Here is a 16,840-nt window from a genome sequence, read left to right as displayed (position 1 = left end):
TCCTGCGGTCTCACATTCTTCTCCAACCGCTCAGGAGCCTGCACAGCAATTTCAGTGTTGCAGGCTCTCTGCTCTGACCAGCTCTGTGGGACTGGTTGTTGCTGCCACCTCTGGGTCAGCAATAGCAGCGCAGGTTGCCCTGCAGCAAGCCACTCCAGTAGCCAAGTCCTCTCGTCACGCTACTGGGCATGCTCACGAGACGATCTCTCATTGGAGATAGGGAGTCACGTGCTCAGGTCCTTCTCCTGATCTGATTGGTCCATCCCAGAGATCTGGAAGGTCCCGCACGGCTATAAAAGGTCCGCATGGCCGCTCGGCCATGTGTTAGTATAGACTGTAATTGCTATCTGTGTGAATGATGATGAATGCATGTGCCTGCGAATGACTCATTAAGATCCCCTCCCTCTGATATTACGTGTGTGGATAGGGACTTAGTCATAGAGTCAGCGCCAGTCATTGGCACGTTACAGGCCACAGTTCACATCTAGCAGAACTAGCGTCCGACCGTGCACCCCTCTTGGGCATTGTCGTGTTGCGGCTGAGTCGGTTGCTGCGCTGCAGTCGGCAGCACTGGTTGGCGTCCGCGGCAGGTCTAGACGGACTGTGACCCGGAGTCTTGGGCCTAGTTCTGTGACCATATACCGTGCGTGCACACCGCTGAGACCTGTGAAGTCAACAGGCTCGGCATTTATGTTTATGCCGTACGTGTCTCTGTGATATTAACAGTGCTCGCCAGCGCACGCTGGGTGACGTTCAACCCGCGTGTATCATACCAGCATATTGTGCGTCTGCCATTATATAGCAGCAGTTTTACACCTCTGCATGGTGGACCCTGGGCGGCGAATGCACTTTCTATTATTTTATATTTAGTGCGTTCTGCCGTCCCTAACAGAGGGGCAGTGTATGGGGTATACTATGTGGAGGTGTGGTGTAGGGGGTATATTATAGAGAAGGTTGGTGTGGGAGGGATATTATGGAGAGAGACAGTCTGGGGGGATTTTTTGTGCAGGAAGCAATTATTTAGTCGGGCACAGCATTGTAGATATGTATATTTTGTTGGCAGTATGATGACACTTTTTATTTTTAAGGGCACCGTGTTAGAAAATGCTGCTGAAGATGGAAAAGAGGGAAGTTTGCAGACACTAGCTGTGTGCATGAAATCTGATCATGGCGCCTGTACTACAAGAAGCCAAAAGGGACTGAATGACTCCAATTAGGTATAATGTCATCTATAAGGTACCAGGATGTAAATGTTTCATTATTTATAGGATCCAATTGAAAGTACTTGTTCTCACCCACAAAGCTCTCCACAGTGCGTCACCCCCCCTACATATCCTCCCTCATTTCTGTCTATCGGCCTAGCCAATCGCTGCGCTCTGCAAACGACTTTCGACTAACCTCGGCACTAATCCGCACCTCACACTTCCAACTCTAAGACTTCTCCTGAGCTGCGCCAATCCTCTGGAAGGCTCTACCCCAAGAAATTAGGACTATCCACAATTTGCACAGTTTTAGGCGCTCCCTCAAAACGCATCTGTTCAGAGCGGCCTATCACGTTCACTAATCAGTCATTCTATGTGTAAGTGTGCATGTGTAGCCCATTCACTATCTCCTTCTATCCCTCACTCTCTCAAGATGGCTGGACCTTCATTGTAAATACACACCTGTACTCTATCTCCCCCACCTCATTGTAGATTGTAAGCTCTCACAAGCAGGGTCATCTTAATTATTGTATAGTTAACGTTGTTACTGGCGGCTAGTAGGTAATTGGTGACCTTAGTTAGGGCAATTTCAGTGGAGTGGTGTGGCCGGAAGCCAAATTGTAATCGGTCAAGGAGGGAGCACGAAGAGAGGTGGGAGGACAGTTCAAGATGGACGTGTTGTTCCAGTAGCTTTGAGGCATAGGGGAGAAGTGATATAGGGCAATAGCTGGATAGAGAGGATGGGTCAAGAGAGGGCTTTTTGAGGATAGGTGTGATTGAGGCATGTTTAAAGCTGGAGGGGAAAACATTAGTTGTTTGTGACAGGTTGAAGAGGTGGGTTAGGGTTGGGATGAAGACTGTGGTGAGGTTTGGGATAAAGTGGGATGGGATCGGGTCAAGTGCACAAGTAGTGAGATGTGATCTTGAGAGTAGAGTGGAGAGTCGATCTTCTGTAATGGTGGAGAAGTTGGTTTTGGAGGAAGGCAGGGCAGTTAAGAGGAAGAACACTGGGGGTTGTTGACCAAGACTGTCTCTGATGTTATCAATCGTCTCCTTGAAAAATGAGGCAAGTCTTCAGCTGAGATGAGGGAGGAGGTGCTGAGGGGCGGAGGAGAGAATTGAAGGTGTTGAATAACTGTTTAGGGTTGTGAGACAGGGAGGATATGAGAGATGAGAAGTAGGTTTGCTTTGCTGCAGCGAGTGTGTCCTTGAAAGTAATGATGCAAATTGTCTCTTCAGAGAGGAAGAGGACTAGAACTCTAGTGCCACCTATTGGAGGTAGCAATCCTAAAAGTCAATGTTGACCCTTTAACGAGCCTAGTTACATGACTTAAGGCCCCGTCTCACTAAGCGACTTACCAGCGATCCCGACACCGATATCAAGGTGTCAGGATCGCTAGTAAGTCGCTATGTGATCGCTGGTGAGCTATCAAACAGACAGCTTCACCAGCGATCAGCACAGCGATGCCGAGCGCCCGGCATCGCTGGCCATCCTGTAAAAAATAGAATCAAAATAAAAAATAGTTATTCTCACCTTCCGACGTCGCGTTCAGTCATCCCGCCTCTCTCCACACTCCGGTCCCAGTGATCCTTTGCATGAATGACCGCGAGATGTCACGGTCTCGCGGGATAACAAAGTCTCGCGGTCATTCGTGCAAAGGATCACTGAAATGTCCAGAGGTTTCTTGCAGCGATCAGCGATACCGGCAGGGGGGCCGCTCGCTGATCGCTGTCACACACAGCGATCTCGCTGGTGAATCGCTGTTACGTCACAAAAGTTGTGACTCAGCAGCGATCTCGCTACCGAGATTGCTTAGTGAGATGGGGCCTTTAGGATAAAAGCCAAGCCAGAATCTCCATTTGCAGACACTGTGTTTCGGGGTACTGCCCCTCATCAGTGCAAAGTGGGAGATCTGTAATGAGGGACTGTTTGAATGCGATAAAGTCCTCATTTCTGTGCCTAGACTTAGAAGCTCTATTCAGCTGACATATTGTGAAGACATGGTTGTAATGCTTAGTTTGCTTTCCTTGTCTTACGTACAAATAAACTGTCATCCCTTTTATTCTCAGGTAAAGTAGATAAGGATTGCTGACAGTTAAGCATATTCCAACATATGTACTATTTTGCAAACTTTGTCTTTTGAACGCCCTACTGTTGTTCTACTTAAACTCTAAGAATCTGTATTGGGGCAGACAGGTGACTGCATACATCTGGTACGGCCGTCATTCTCTCTCCATGCCGGCATGATCAATAAAGAACCACAACATAATATACCCCATACACTGCCCCTCCCCATAATATACCCCATACACTGCCCCTCCCCATAATATACCCCATACACTGCCCCTCCCCATAATATACCCCCTACACCGCCCCTCCCCATAATATCCCACCTACACCATCCCTCTCCATAATGTTCGTCTTCATAATGTCCCCCACATACTGTCCCTAGTCTCTATAATGTCCTCCCTCCACACTGCCCGTCTGAACACTTAGGTTATGTTTCCCCGGTCAGTATTAGTAGAGAACCCAAGACAGGAGGGCACCATCAACAAATTAGTAAATGGGTTCAACCCACCGCATGTCACTGAAGATCAATGAGAAAAGGAGAGACTAGACCATCTTGCATTCAGGCAGGGATCACCATAACAAATATCTAAAATTTTATTAGACTATATGTAAACTACACAAAAATATTAAAAACATTTAAAAAAACACACAAATACAAAAACCATGCCCTGTGAGGACAGGGGCTGCGGAACACTGGCCAACACCCGAAAAGTTTAGTCCCAATGGGCTTAGTACCAAACAATGCCATTTAAATAGCAAAACCCCTGATTATACAGTATTAGGCCAGGGTCACACTTGCGAGAAACTCGAACGAGTCTTGCACCTCAATACCCGGCACTGCCATCAGCACTCGGACCGGAGTGTTCGGCTGCATAGAAATACATTCAGCCGTACACTCTGATCCCGAGTGCCGATGTGACTTCGGCCTTATATACTGTATACTATGCAGGAGTGTCCACTTAAGATCCCCTTTCAGGCAGGACTACAAAGTACATGACTCATTTGGGGTCTTTACGACTTTGTTCTATATGGTTTTGTTTCATATGCTAGGCCGTGGTGCGGGAACAACAGCGGTGCTCTGCTCTGTGCCGGATATCATGCATTCAAATGTATTCGCATTTCAAAAACGCAAATACATGTGGGTGCATCATGCATAATCAGGAAGCAGTCTGCCAGGCAGCCCGGATGCAAATGAAGTTTTGGCGGTCGCAATCACAAGTACAGTGACGGTCCTCTGGCGGTCCTGAACAGCCGCCTGGGGACCGGCCCAGGGGAAAAATGCATCCCTGCCACGCGGCCCAACTTGCCACTAACTACAGATGTGACTTTCATAGGTTTGGAAATTTCTGCACAGTAAATATAGTATCTTAGGGATAACATTTTTCCTGCTGCAGAGTGACAAGCAAGGCCTGTAATGCCAGAGTGAGGAGACTTACAGTATATGCCATGCATGGGCCTTTGGGAAATTAAATATGGAAATTACCTCTTCAGAGATTGTTACTTCCAATACGTAGCACTAGGGTTCTAGTCATTCTAGGACTGGCCAATAGGAAGAACAGGGCAATCCCCTGGTGGGCACCTGTGCAGATCTCGGCCCCTAACCCCACTGTATGGGCAGTACTTGGCATAATTCACTTGATTCACTCTATACAGAAAATAGCAGCAACTCATTCATTAACCAGACTACCCAGTAAATTATTATATAGCAATGTAGATACATTTGTGAATGGGGTAGTGTAATATTTGTATGCAGGTGAAAAATGGGCACCCCCAAAGTCAATATTACTGGTGGGCCCTTGGCACCCCAGTCTGACATTGGTTCTAGTCCTCTTCTTCTTGCACTGTAAATAGAATTTCAGAGTCCGTCAGCCGCTGACTTTGTCCTTTTTTCCCTGCAGATCATAGCTCCTCCAGAACGCAAGTACTCTGTCTGGATTGGTGGATCCATCCTGGCTTCCCTGTCTACCTTCCAGCAGATGTGGATCAGCAAACCAGAATACGATGAAGCTGGCCCCTCCATTCTGCATAGCAAATGCTTTTAAATGTCTTTTCTTTTAATTTTGTCTTCAATTCCAAGTTATATAAGTTATATCTTCAAGTGTACTCCAAGTACATGGCCACCACTTCATTCCAAAATATGTCTTAGGTGCTAATTCGATAAAGTATTTTTTTGTTTTGTTTGTTATTAATAAAGCTTAGTCTGTTCTACAAATGAATTAGTAAATGGTTTACGCTATAACGGACTGTACTGTGTATGTGAATGCTTTTAGAGCGCCTCCTACTGGTCTAGCTATGAATCAAACACTGGCGGGAAAAAAAGTATACATATTTAGTGATCAACTTATTGCAGTTTTCCTAAGGAATTAATGTCATCGAGGAAGGTAGGAGATCCCATAACTGAGAGGTGACATCTAATAATCTTACCTGTATGGTACATTATTTAATATACCAGGTGTTGATACAGCTAATGCAGAACCTCTTTTTAAAAGTAATTGGCGCAAAAATTTGGGTTCTGCAGCATCTGAAGTGTGAAGTACACAATTTTGATAAGTCAACAATTTTGTCCTAGGTAGGTTTTCCTATACTTTGGGTAAAGGTTCACTTCACTGCTCAAACCCTACATCTAGTGTCCCCCGGCACTCCGTACCCAAGTTACGCGCCCCTCCAGCACTCTCCAACCTACTGCATTTTGTTCCAGGTGAAGTATGTGGATCTAGGGTATGTAACCTGGACCACAATGCTAAATCTGTAAAGCGGACCCACAACTATTAGAAGTCAACTATAATCTTCACCTTATATGGGACAGAGGGGCTTTCTGAGCTCCAGGCACTGGGTTCTCCCTCCTATTGGGGCGCCCCTGCTTGTTGCACTTATTTATTCTCTGCAAGTAATTTGGTTGCTGTAGTTTGGTGGTGCTAGGTCTTTATGCATGAGACCCATATGTTTTATTTTATACACTGTTTACTATAATACAATGAGATTGCTATAATATTTTAAATGACAGTGATAATAATGAAATGCAAATCCACTCATAGACTCCTCTAGATTGTATAAATGGTGCAGCGTTTGTCGTCGAATTGTCTCCTTTCTGCATCGTATTTTAATAGGTCTATCTTCTTAAGTGAGATGTCTGAGCATAAAAGCTGCACTTTGGCTACTAAATTACTAAGGAATGGATACTGTATATGTAGAGCAGTGGTAGTGTCAAGGTGTGACTGCGGAATAGCGAATGTGCTCCTATACTGACCCTCAGGCTTGGGGGTCCCTAGCTATCCCTGTCCCCAGGATTACCCCTGAAGGTGGGAATGCCTGGGCCTCATTCCTTACTGTGCTCTTAAGCAGAGCTAGTCAGTAAAGTGTATGGGAGAATACAAGCAAGAAAGACAGAGCAAAATTTAAGTACAGTCAGACAACACACTCTCAAGGAAAAACACTAAGGAATTAAAGTGTAAAGCCGTGAGGAGGCCACCAAGCAATGTAAAGACAGCTAGGGAAGAAGGAAAGAGTTAACCAAACACCGCTCACCACAACTTTGGAGATAACCACTAGCAACCAGGGTAGAGAAAATATTGCTGGCATTACCAGTAAGGCAGAGCCAGCTTAAATAGATAAAGAGCAGACATGACTGGTTCTCTCACATCATGTAGCACAAAGCTAATCAACAACCTTATTCCAGCAACGACTTAACTCTTGCTACCCTGCCTACGAGCTGCAGCTCTTAGAGTTGACACCCAAGTCTCTCTGCGTAGACTGTAACTATTTATGGAGTTACAAGGAGGAGTGTATGAATCTGTGGAATCCACAGACCCAGACGCCGCCATGACAGTTGGTGATGTTTGAAAAATCCTCCTTGTGTCATGTAGACATGGAAGATGGGGAGCACCATAACGAAAATCATAGTGGGCCACTAATATAAGGCTGGGTTCTGCCATCTACACATATGGGGTATCAGCGTACTAAGGACAAATTGCACAATAGCTTTTAGGGTCCTGTTACCCTTGGGAAAATAACAATTGGGGGTGAAAAGATCATTTCTGTGGACAAAATATGATTTTTCAATTTTACGGCTGTACGTCATAAACTTATGTGAAGCCCATGGGGGTTCAAAGTTCTCACCACACATCTAGATAAGTTCCTTGGGGGGGTCTAGTTTCCAAAATGGGGTCATTTGTGGGGGGTTTCCACTGTTTAGGCACATCAGGGGCTCTCCAAACGTGACATGGCGTCCGATCTGAATTCCAGCCAATTTTGCAATGAAAAAGTCAAACTGTGCTCATTCCCTTCTGAGCTCTGCCATGCGCCCAAACAGTGGTTTACCTCCACATATGGGTTATCGGCGTACTCAGGACAACTTGCACAATAACTTTTGGGGTCCTGTTTCCCTTGGAAAAATAAAAATTGGAGGTGAAAAGATCATTTTTGTGGAAAAAAAATATGATTTTTTAATTGTACGTTATAAACTTCTGTGAAGCCCTTGGGGGTTCAAAGTTCTCACCACATATCTAGATAAGTTCCTTGGGGGGTCTAGTTTCCAAAATGGTGTTATTTGTGGGAGGTTTCCACTGTTTAGGCACATTAGGGGCTCTCCAAATGCGATATGGCGTCAAGCCAACTCTGCGTTGAAAAAGTCAAACAGCGCTCATTCCCTTCCAAGCTCTGCCATGTGCCCAAATGTGATGTGGCCCCTAAAAAAATGGTGTTGTAAAAATGAGAAATCGCTGCTCAATTTTTAACCCTTATAACTTCCTAACAAAAGAAATTTTGGTTCCAAAATTGTGCTGATGTAAAGTAAACATGTGGGAAATGTTACTTATTAAGTATTTTGTGTGCCAAAGTTGGAAAATTGCAAAATTTTCTAAATTTTCACCAAATTTCTTTTTTTTTCACAAATAAATGCTAGTTATATGATTTAAATTTTACCACTAACATGAAGTACAGTATGTCACAACAAAAACATTGTCAGAATCATCGGGATCCATGGAAGCGTTCCAGAGTTATTACATCTTAAAGGGACAGGTGTCAGAATTGTAAAAATTGGCCCGGTCATGAACGTGCAAACCACCCTTGGGGGGTAAAGTGGTTAAACCAAATAGTTTCCCACAAGGCACTAACCCGCAGTAGGAAAGATTGGAAGATAATGTTTTTATCAATATTCTGCTAATTATTATCTCTTTAAATCCAGGCAGAACTTTATAGACATTATTAGGACTGCAGTCCACCAGCGTTACAATAACCGCTACAGATCCCTAGTCATGCTAAATGACAATACTCTTATAGCCTTTCAGTGTCTAATTATTAAAATCTGTTGGCTTCTGTGAAATTCAAACACTGATCGGTGCCTTGTGTGTAAACTAATCAAGTGGCTTTTTCAAAGCAAGTTATCTTTTTTTATCCTCTTCAACATCTGTTGTCAGGAAAAAGCATGAGGGCCAATTGAAATAAGCAGACTACGGCTGGTAAATGATCATCAATTGGCCATATACTACAAGTCAATTTGTGGTCAATTGTTGGCCAACCAGAATAATTAGAGCACAGAAAGATTCTAAAGGCCCCGTTACATTTAGCGATGCACCAGCGATCCCGACCACGATATGACGCGGTCAGGATCGCTGGTGCATCGCTAAATGGTCACTAGTGAGCTGCCACACAGGCAGATCTCACTAGCGATGCAGCAGCGGTCGGCGGTCGTACTCACCTGTCAGACGCGGCGAGGGTGACCGTCTTCCGCCCGCGTCCATGGCTCGCTCGTCGGCGCCAGCAGGAAGCTGACGACAAGAAATGGACCAGGCCGATCTCGCGCGATCAGCGATAGCCAGCGGGGGAGCCGGTCGGAGGTAAGTATCACATGTAGCAACATCGCTAGTGATATCGCTGCTGCGTCACAAAATCGGTGACGCAGCAGCGATATCGCTTTGTGTAAAGGGCCCTTAAGTACAATCGGTCTGTGCACATAGAGTATCGTCATCGGCAGCACATGTCCTGTTTACACAAGAATATGTGCTGCCTAGAATGATGATTTTAATGCCAGCATGAATGATCCAATCACCTGACGAATTAGCATTTTGCTCATTCCCCAAGTGATTGCCGGCTTGTTTACCCACGATGCTAATCGGCAAACGATTGTTCTAGTAAATGTTAATTCGAGATTATCAGCTTGTCTAAATGAGTCCAAACGCTATGAACCTATAAATGTATCTACAATTCTACCAGGACACCTTACTGGAAGTGCAGCTACAGGAAGAGAATGAACTTTATTCCTCCAAGGACCTACCAGCTTTCACCCATGGGGACGTGCACAGAGCAGCTGCAGTCATCGTTCACAGCTGTAAATACTTTCTGGCAGCCTTTCTGCAGCGCATCTGTGCAGAGCGAGCTGTCAAAGTGCCGAGGTGTGATTATTAGGGATGAGCAACCGTGCTCAGTGGTACTCGGTTATCACTCGAGTATCATGGTGCTCAGATGGGCTCGTTACTCGGAGAGTATTGGCCGGTGCGCTATATAAAATTTGAATCCCCACCACGAACCTTTGGCGCCAGCTACGCAGCCAATAAGCGGGGATTGCCTGTGAGGCACTGTAATGCAGTCGCCATCTTGGTTGTGGCATTACTGTGATTGGCTGGAATGACAATGATGATGAGAGTTTGTAAAAGGACAGGCACCGCGGCACACTGATGCCATTGCATACATTGGGGGAAGAGAGTGCTTGTCTAGGCCTGTGTGCAAAGTATAATACATAGTAACATAGTATTTAAGGTTGAAGGGAGACTTTAAGTCCATCTAGTTCAACCCATAGCCTAACATGTTGATCCAGAGGAAAGCAAAAAAAAACCCATGTGGCAAACACATAAGCTCCACTTTGGGGAAAAAAAATTCCTTCCTGACTTCACATACGGCAATCAGTCTTCTTATACGCCGAGTGTCATCCTATAGGGCGGGTGCGGACCAATCTGCATATGGTGGGGGGGTGGTCCCGATGACGAAGGCTGGTGGACCAGGTTTGATTTTGCTGCTGCTCTCTACAAGGTAGTTCTATAAATCGGTATAATGTGTATATTACAGTTATTGTGTATGGGCTTTAATCTTAATTATACCTGTGACTTCAATGCAGCACCATTATTCTAGAGGTCTTATTTTTGCCTGTACAATGGCAGTGCAGGCTTATTTTGTGAATGTATACTAATACCCCTATCATTATGGTTCCCCGGCCTTTACATGGGTGTTGATGTCTGTTTTCCACATTTTCTCCCCTGCTTTTATCTTTTGTCCTGATATATCTAATAAAGAATTTTTGATATTTTCTTATACCTCTTGGACTTCATGACTGCTTGGTGGTGGTTTGTTTGGTTTATGTGTAATACAGGGTGTATGTGAGTCCCTTATTTTTGGCAGTTCTTGCTTCCTTCAAAAATTAAACTGTAATCAGTATGCCGTGGCTCTTGTGACTCCAACGTACGTTTCACGTTTCACCTGGTGGCTTTCTCAAGCAGGATGCAGCAAAGCCCTATGATAAAGGTGGGGGCAGCACAGATGTAAAATACTGATGGAGCAACCACTCACAAACCTACCAATTCATGGAGGGGGTTGTTGCCTACTATTAAAAATGTTCACAGATGGAGCTTGCAAAGAGTGCCAGTCACACAGATACATGTGATGCACAGTGTCTGCCTCACAGTCTACTGATGACACCTGCACTATTAGATCAGGCGGGCTGCCCAAGACTATGTAAATGCATCCCACAAGGACAGATGCCCCAGTTCACCCAACCAACAATAAAAGGCCTGGCGGCATCCTGCATAAGAATGGAAAAATGAGGATGAAAAATGATGTACAAAATCCATGAGGTATTGGTCGATATTTTGGCCAAAATATGGTAGCTCACAACCCACGTAAAGGGTCCTAATTCGTGCGAGTCCCTACACTAAATTCAAAATTGGCTCACAAAAAAGGACAAAAATTGAAAAAACATCACAAAAACAGAAACAGCTTTAGGCTGGTTTCACATTAGCGCTTTTTAAGCGCACGCACGGCCGGGGGTAGCTCCGCCCCTGAGCCGGCTCTCTGCCCGGCGTGCCCGCCCCTTGCTTGTAGCGCCGCCTCCTAGCGCACAGCGGCGCCTGCGATCGGCGCACCCTATCTTTAGCATAGGGTGCGCAGATCGTGCGCAGGCCGTGCGCTAGTTGCGCTTTGACCTGCGCTGCGCACTTTTGACGGTGCGCCGTGCGCGCCAAAATCAAACTTTTCGGATTTTGGCGCGCACGGCGCACCGTCAAAAGTGCGCAGCGCAGGTCAAAGCGCAACTAGCGCACGGCCTGCGCACGATCTGCGCACCCTATGCTAAAGATAGGGTGCGCCGATCGCAGGCGCCGCTGTGCGCTAGGAGGCGGCGCTACAAGCAAGGGGCGGGCACGACGGGCAGGGAGCCGGCTCGGGGGCGGAGCTACCCCCGGCCGTGCGTGCGCTTAAAAAGCGCTAATGTGAAACCAGCCTTACAAACAACAGTGATTTTTTTTTAAATTTTGCACATCATCAATCGGCAATAGCAAATGGAGCTGCCAGCAGGGGATCATGATTACTTAAGTGCTCAAGTGCATTCAGCCTGGCAAAACACTTCACAGACAACCAATAATAACATCATTGATAGCAAGACAACTATTGGTCATGGCTGTCATGACAACCCATCTGCGCCCTGCAATCCCGTTATGGGGGAGCCGATGGGTGGGCTGAATAATGTGTTTCTGGTCAGAGCACGTTAAATCCCTCTGTCAGTGATAGCCAGCAGGATTCAACTGGTTAACAACCGCTGTTAAAGGCACATGATGGCTGAATAAATCAATAATCACCTGCAGGGAAAGATGTAGGCTAGGCGTGCAAAAACATATCAAAGGCAAGGACATGACCTTTGACGTAAATATATGTCAAAAATTGTGAAAGGGCTAAGAAGGTGTCTGGTGTATGGTATTGAAAGAAATTATGACTTCTGCTGAATGCAGCCCCGTTGCACCCGCACTAAACCCCACCCACATGTGCAGCAAGCCACTCCCCAACCATCAATTTTCAAATATGAGATGACATCACATGAAGCAGGAGATTCACAGCTAGAGATCATGTGACCAGGATGTGACAAAGCAAAGTATTTAGTGAAGAACTGATCTATGAAAGTTAGGGCACATGAAAGGGACATGGAAAGTAGTGGACAACCCCTTTTAATCCTCCTGCACCCCTGTTTCTGTTTCATTTAATGACTGGGTTTCAACCTACATGTGAAAATAATAATCATTATCGCCTTTTAGCTACAATTGGTTGCTCATACACCTGACTATAGTCCTAGAAAGTCCCTGACTTTGTACAAGAGGTCCTAGAAAAAGTCTACTGTTTTGAAGGCCAACGCCGGTCACACACCCAATATTGATCTGATGTAGATTTCTTTTTTCTTTATTCACTTTGCATTTTGTTGAGTAATAAAAATAAACTATTAACACTTCTGTATGTGAACGCTTCCTTACTTTGCACATATTTTCCACACCTAAACATTTTGCGCAGCACTGTATATTTACTATAGGGGTCCTACTGTATGTGTGGCCGTCCACAATATCTGGGTGATCAGGGTCAGCGCTAGCGGCCACCTGACAAGATATTCCATTGGAAAAAGGATCCACTCAGCGACAAGCACGGAATTTCATCTAGGAGAAGGATGATGCAACGTAGGTCAATGATCAGCCCAACAATCAGACTGGTCACAGCATGCGGTTCTCCGGTAGGGAAGAGACTGTTCCTGTCACCAGGACTTCCCAGGTGCAATCAGATAATTTTCATAGCCAGTGACAAAGCTGTAAAGGTCTTTTTTCTACAATCTGTTGGGGCCTTTAGGATTCCAGTAACACATTGGTGATGCCTGTGTCCTGACTTATAACCTACCGGAGGGCAGTTCAGGAGGCATACACCATATGACATGTTCCCTTTATATATCATTGCTCATCTACTGCTCCTCAGTCAGACTACATCACTGATGACATCATCACAGCTGGCAGTTCTGATGCTCTGTGACATCACAATGCTGCGTTCAGTGTTCTATGCGCTGGAGGACACTGGAGTCTTTTGAGGGTTTGAAGTTGGAGACGATGGATGTGCGGAGAGTTGCTGTAATGCTGTTCGCAATTTTTTTCTATTATGTAGATGGGAGACCAGCAAATGGTAAGAGACATTGATACATGAGGAATAAATATTGTATTTTCTTTTTATGTTCATGGGTTTTGGTTACAGAAGAGCTGTTTATGATATTGCATTTTATCACCATTCGCTTGAAAGTAATTGAAGTGCAATACCGGACATGGCCTGTAGGTAGGAGCGGTGCTGTAGTACAAAGGAATTAGCCATTATTCCATAATCTAATCATTCCCTTTATAGAAAAATGTGTATGTCTGAAGCCACCACTAGGGGGAGCTCACTGAATGCTGATTACTATTGAGTTGAGCGCATCCATGTTTGTAGTAGTTCCCATATTCTCTAGTGCTGGCAGACAGAATTGTGTCATTTACCTCTATGGCAATGCAGGAGATTGTTAGCTACGTATCAGAAAACTCAGCTCTAACTATTATAAAGAAATATGAGGGATTTAATCAGCGAGACATTTTAACATATTTAGATCTTAAAGAGCATTTATGGCCAAATGTTCACACTAATCTGATGATATAATGATTTAATATCTATACGGCTTCACAGAAAGTTGAATCCCCCTGTACATATTATATTCCCGCCATCAGTCAGGTCGTCTCCGATGACATCAGCAGCCCCCAGACTACAGAATTCTGATGCCGTGTGACATCACAGCGCTGGGACCAGTGTTCTACATGTTGGGGGCGCCGAATCTTTATAGGGGTAATTTTGGACAATATAGAGATGCAGAGAATTGTTCTCTATTTTTGGGCAATTTTCTCATGTTCAGGTGAGAACGCTCCAATGATATCAGCAGGTAATGGACGTTATCACCGGGGACTGAGTAAGTTTCTAAGGCTCAGTTATAAGGAGTCTTCTATCCCCCTCATGTTACAGTATTGGGGTCACTTTCTGCTATCATGGGTTTCGTGTCTTCATTTTCCTTCTTTCTCTTCTGGACAGCGGTTTCCCAGAGACCATGGACTGGGACGACTCCCAGATCGAATTTGGAAATCAGTGACGATAATACCAGTGAGTAGTCATTTCCTTCATCTCCTAGTTCTACTCCCATCATCCTATACCAAGCCCTGATATATGGAATGTGGCGCTCTTAGGCTACTTTCACACTTGCTTTGTTTTGCAGCTCGTTTTTCCCGCAAAAAAACGCATGGAAAAAACGCATACAAATGCTGCGCTTTTTTCAAGCATTTTTATGAGCATGCATGAAAAAAAGCAGCGTTTTTATGCATTTGTATGCGTTTTTAGTGCGTTTTTACCGCGTTTGCGTTTTTTTCCAACATTAGTTGGCCCCTCACACTAACCCAAACCATGACTTTACTAACCCTAACCCTAACCCTTAACCAAACCATACCCTAACCCTAACCCTTAACCAAACCATACCCTAACTCTAACCCTAACCCTGACCCTAACCCTAACCCTTAACCAAACCATACTAACCCAAACCCTAACCCTAAACCCTAACCCTTAACCAAACCATACTAACCCTAACCCTAAACCCCCTTAACTACCCCTAACTCTAACCCAAACCCCTAATTTCCATTGTCTAACCAATGGTCAACAAAAAAACGCATGCGCAAAAAAACGCATACATGAGCATGCCAATGCGCACATATGCGCACCCATAGACTTATAATGGGTGTCTTGCTGTAAAAAAAATGCATTGCGCGTGCATGCGTTTTTTTGAGGCAAGTCGGATGCCCAAAAAATGCAACAGGATGCTTTTTGTGCGCCCGAGCGCACACCACAAAAAACGCATGCGCGTAAAAACACATACAAACGCATGTGTATGCGCACATAAGCGCATCCCATGCAAAATATAGGGGGAAAAAGCGCATGCGTTTTTTAGCGCTAAAATACAGCGCAAAAAAACGCAAGTGTGAAACCAGCCTTATCCTGACAATGTCTCCTAGAATATTCTGTCTCTGATAGGAATTAATAACCGGCATCTTGTTTCTTTCTTACCAGTCAATTATCGTTATGTCCTGCTCATATGTCTGATGTCTGTGATCGCAGTGATTACCTTCTTGGGTGCGATCTGGATCTGCTGGTGAGTTTCCATCTTCTCCTCTGCATATCACATTATTTTCATATAAATGGGCAGCCCGGTGGCTCAGTGGTTAGCATTGTATCCTTGCAGCGGTAGGGTCCTGCGTTCAAATCTCACAAAGGACAACATCTGCAAAGATTTTGTATGTTCTCCCCTTGGAATTCAAAGGGGATATCCATGTTTTAAAAAAAAATGTTCCTAAGATCTAACCAGTTGCCACCCACCTGCCTGCTGTGCCCACCTGAATATAGCGATCACAGGACTCCGCTGATGTCAGTGATGCCTTGTTCACAGGGTGGGACTACAGGTTAGCAAGCACTTGCCTTTTTTTAAGTCCCAGCTATCCACTTTAATATAATGGGACATGGCTTCATCACATGCCGGCTGATGAGTAAATAGGATGATGGAGCTCCGTAGTTTCCATTAACAGTTCAGGTCGGATAAGTCACAATGGCAGCACGGTGCCACCTCTCAGGGTAACGACAATACAGTGAAGTCTGCCAACATTTGTGGACGTCGGCTCAGACGTTTTAAGCTGTTAATGACTATTACAAGTAGACACAATTGTATCTGACACAGGCATGAAGGTATGCTGATGGTAATAGATCACCAGCTATTGCATTAAAATATTATTTTCATTACATTTTGAATTAACTTTTCAAAATGCACGATCGTAATATGTACTGTATGCTGCTATTCTGTACATCAGTAAGGTGGCTCAGTGGTTAGCACTGTAGTTTTGCACCACTGGGGTTCTGAGTTCAAATCCCACCAAGGACAACATCTGCAGGAGTTTATATGTTCTCCCCGTGTTTGCGTGAGTTTCCTCCCATTACTCCACTTTCCTCCCCCACTCCAAAGACATAAGGATAGGAAATTTAGATTGTAAGCCCCAATGGGGACAGCGATGATGATGTCTATAAAGTCATGTGAAATTAATGGCGCTATATAAGTGAGTGTCCGACCTACAGTGGGGGGCACAGTAACTGCAGCAGATGGGTAATACTACAGGGCTGTGAAATAATCTGCAGCTGCCGGTCCTGGTGCTGTATTATGGGGTAATATATTAGGACTGGAACCCTCTGTGGTGGGGGAGGGCCAGGGGCATATTAAGGTGGGTAACTGGATATTATCATCTGTACCAGTTTACATAAAGATATTTCTGTGTCACAGTTACTTTGACGTGTTCCGGAGATGTCGAGACGAGCAGAAGGAGGTAGACCTGAATGAAGTTGTCGTGGACTTGAAGCCAGGTAACTATTAATATAAAATACCATAAGGCACGGGCAGAGCCTATGTTATCCGTCATTACATGGGTGGTCTTTCTATTACTCTGGAGACCAGCAG

At 45.0% G+C, this 16,840-nt stretch overlaps 1 long non-coding RNA gene across 2 annotated transcripts; it reads left to right on the top strand.

Annotated features, from left to right (window-relative positions):
• The first annotated feature begins 267 nt into the window (after window positions 1-267).
• Window positions 268-5,494, top strand: LOC141049726 (uncharacterized). Of its 2 annotated transcripts, none has more exons than XR_012220427.1 (3): window positions 268-299; window positions 1,089-1,217; window positions 5,172-5,494. It is a non-coding gene; the product is annotated as an uncharacterized lncRNA (long non-coding RNA). The 2 variants fall into 2 exon arrangements; XR_012220426.1 differs by lacking the exon at window positions 268-299 and adding an exon at window positions 498-701.
• The last annotated feature ends 11,346 nt before the right edge of the window (window positions 5,495-16,840 follow it).

The sequence above is a fragment of the Dendrobates tinctorius genome, unplaced genomic scaffold (assembly GCF_039654945.1).
Source record: "Dendrobates tinctorius isolate UK_male_01 unplaced genomic scaffold, ASM3965494v1 ptg000147l, whole genome shotgun sequence".
Lineage (NCBI taxonomy): Eukaryota > Metazoa > Chordata > Amphibia > Anura > Dendrobatidae > Dendrobates > Dendrobates tinctorius.
The sequence above is the reverse complement of the archived record's forward strand: the minus strand, read 5'-3'. Positions and strand labels throughout refer to the sequence as shown.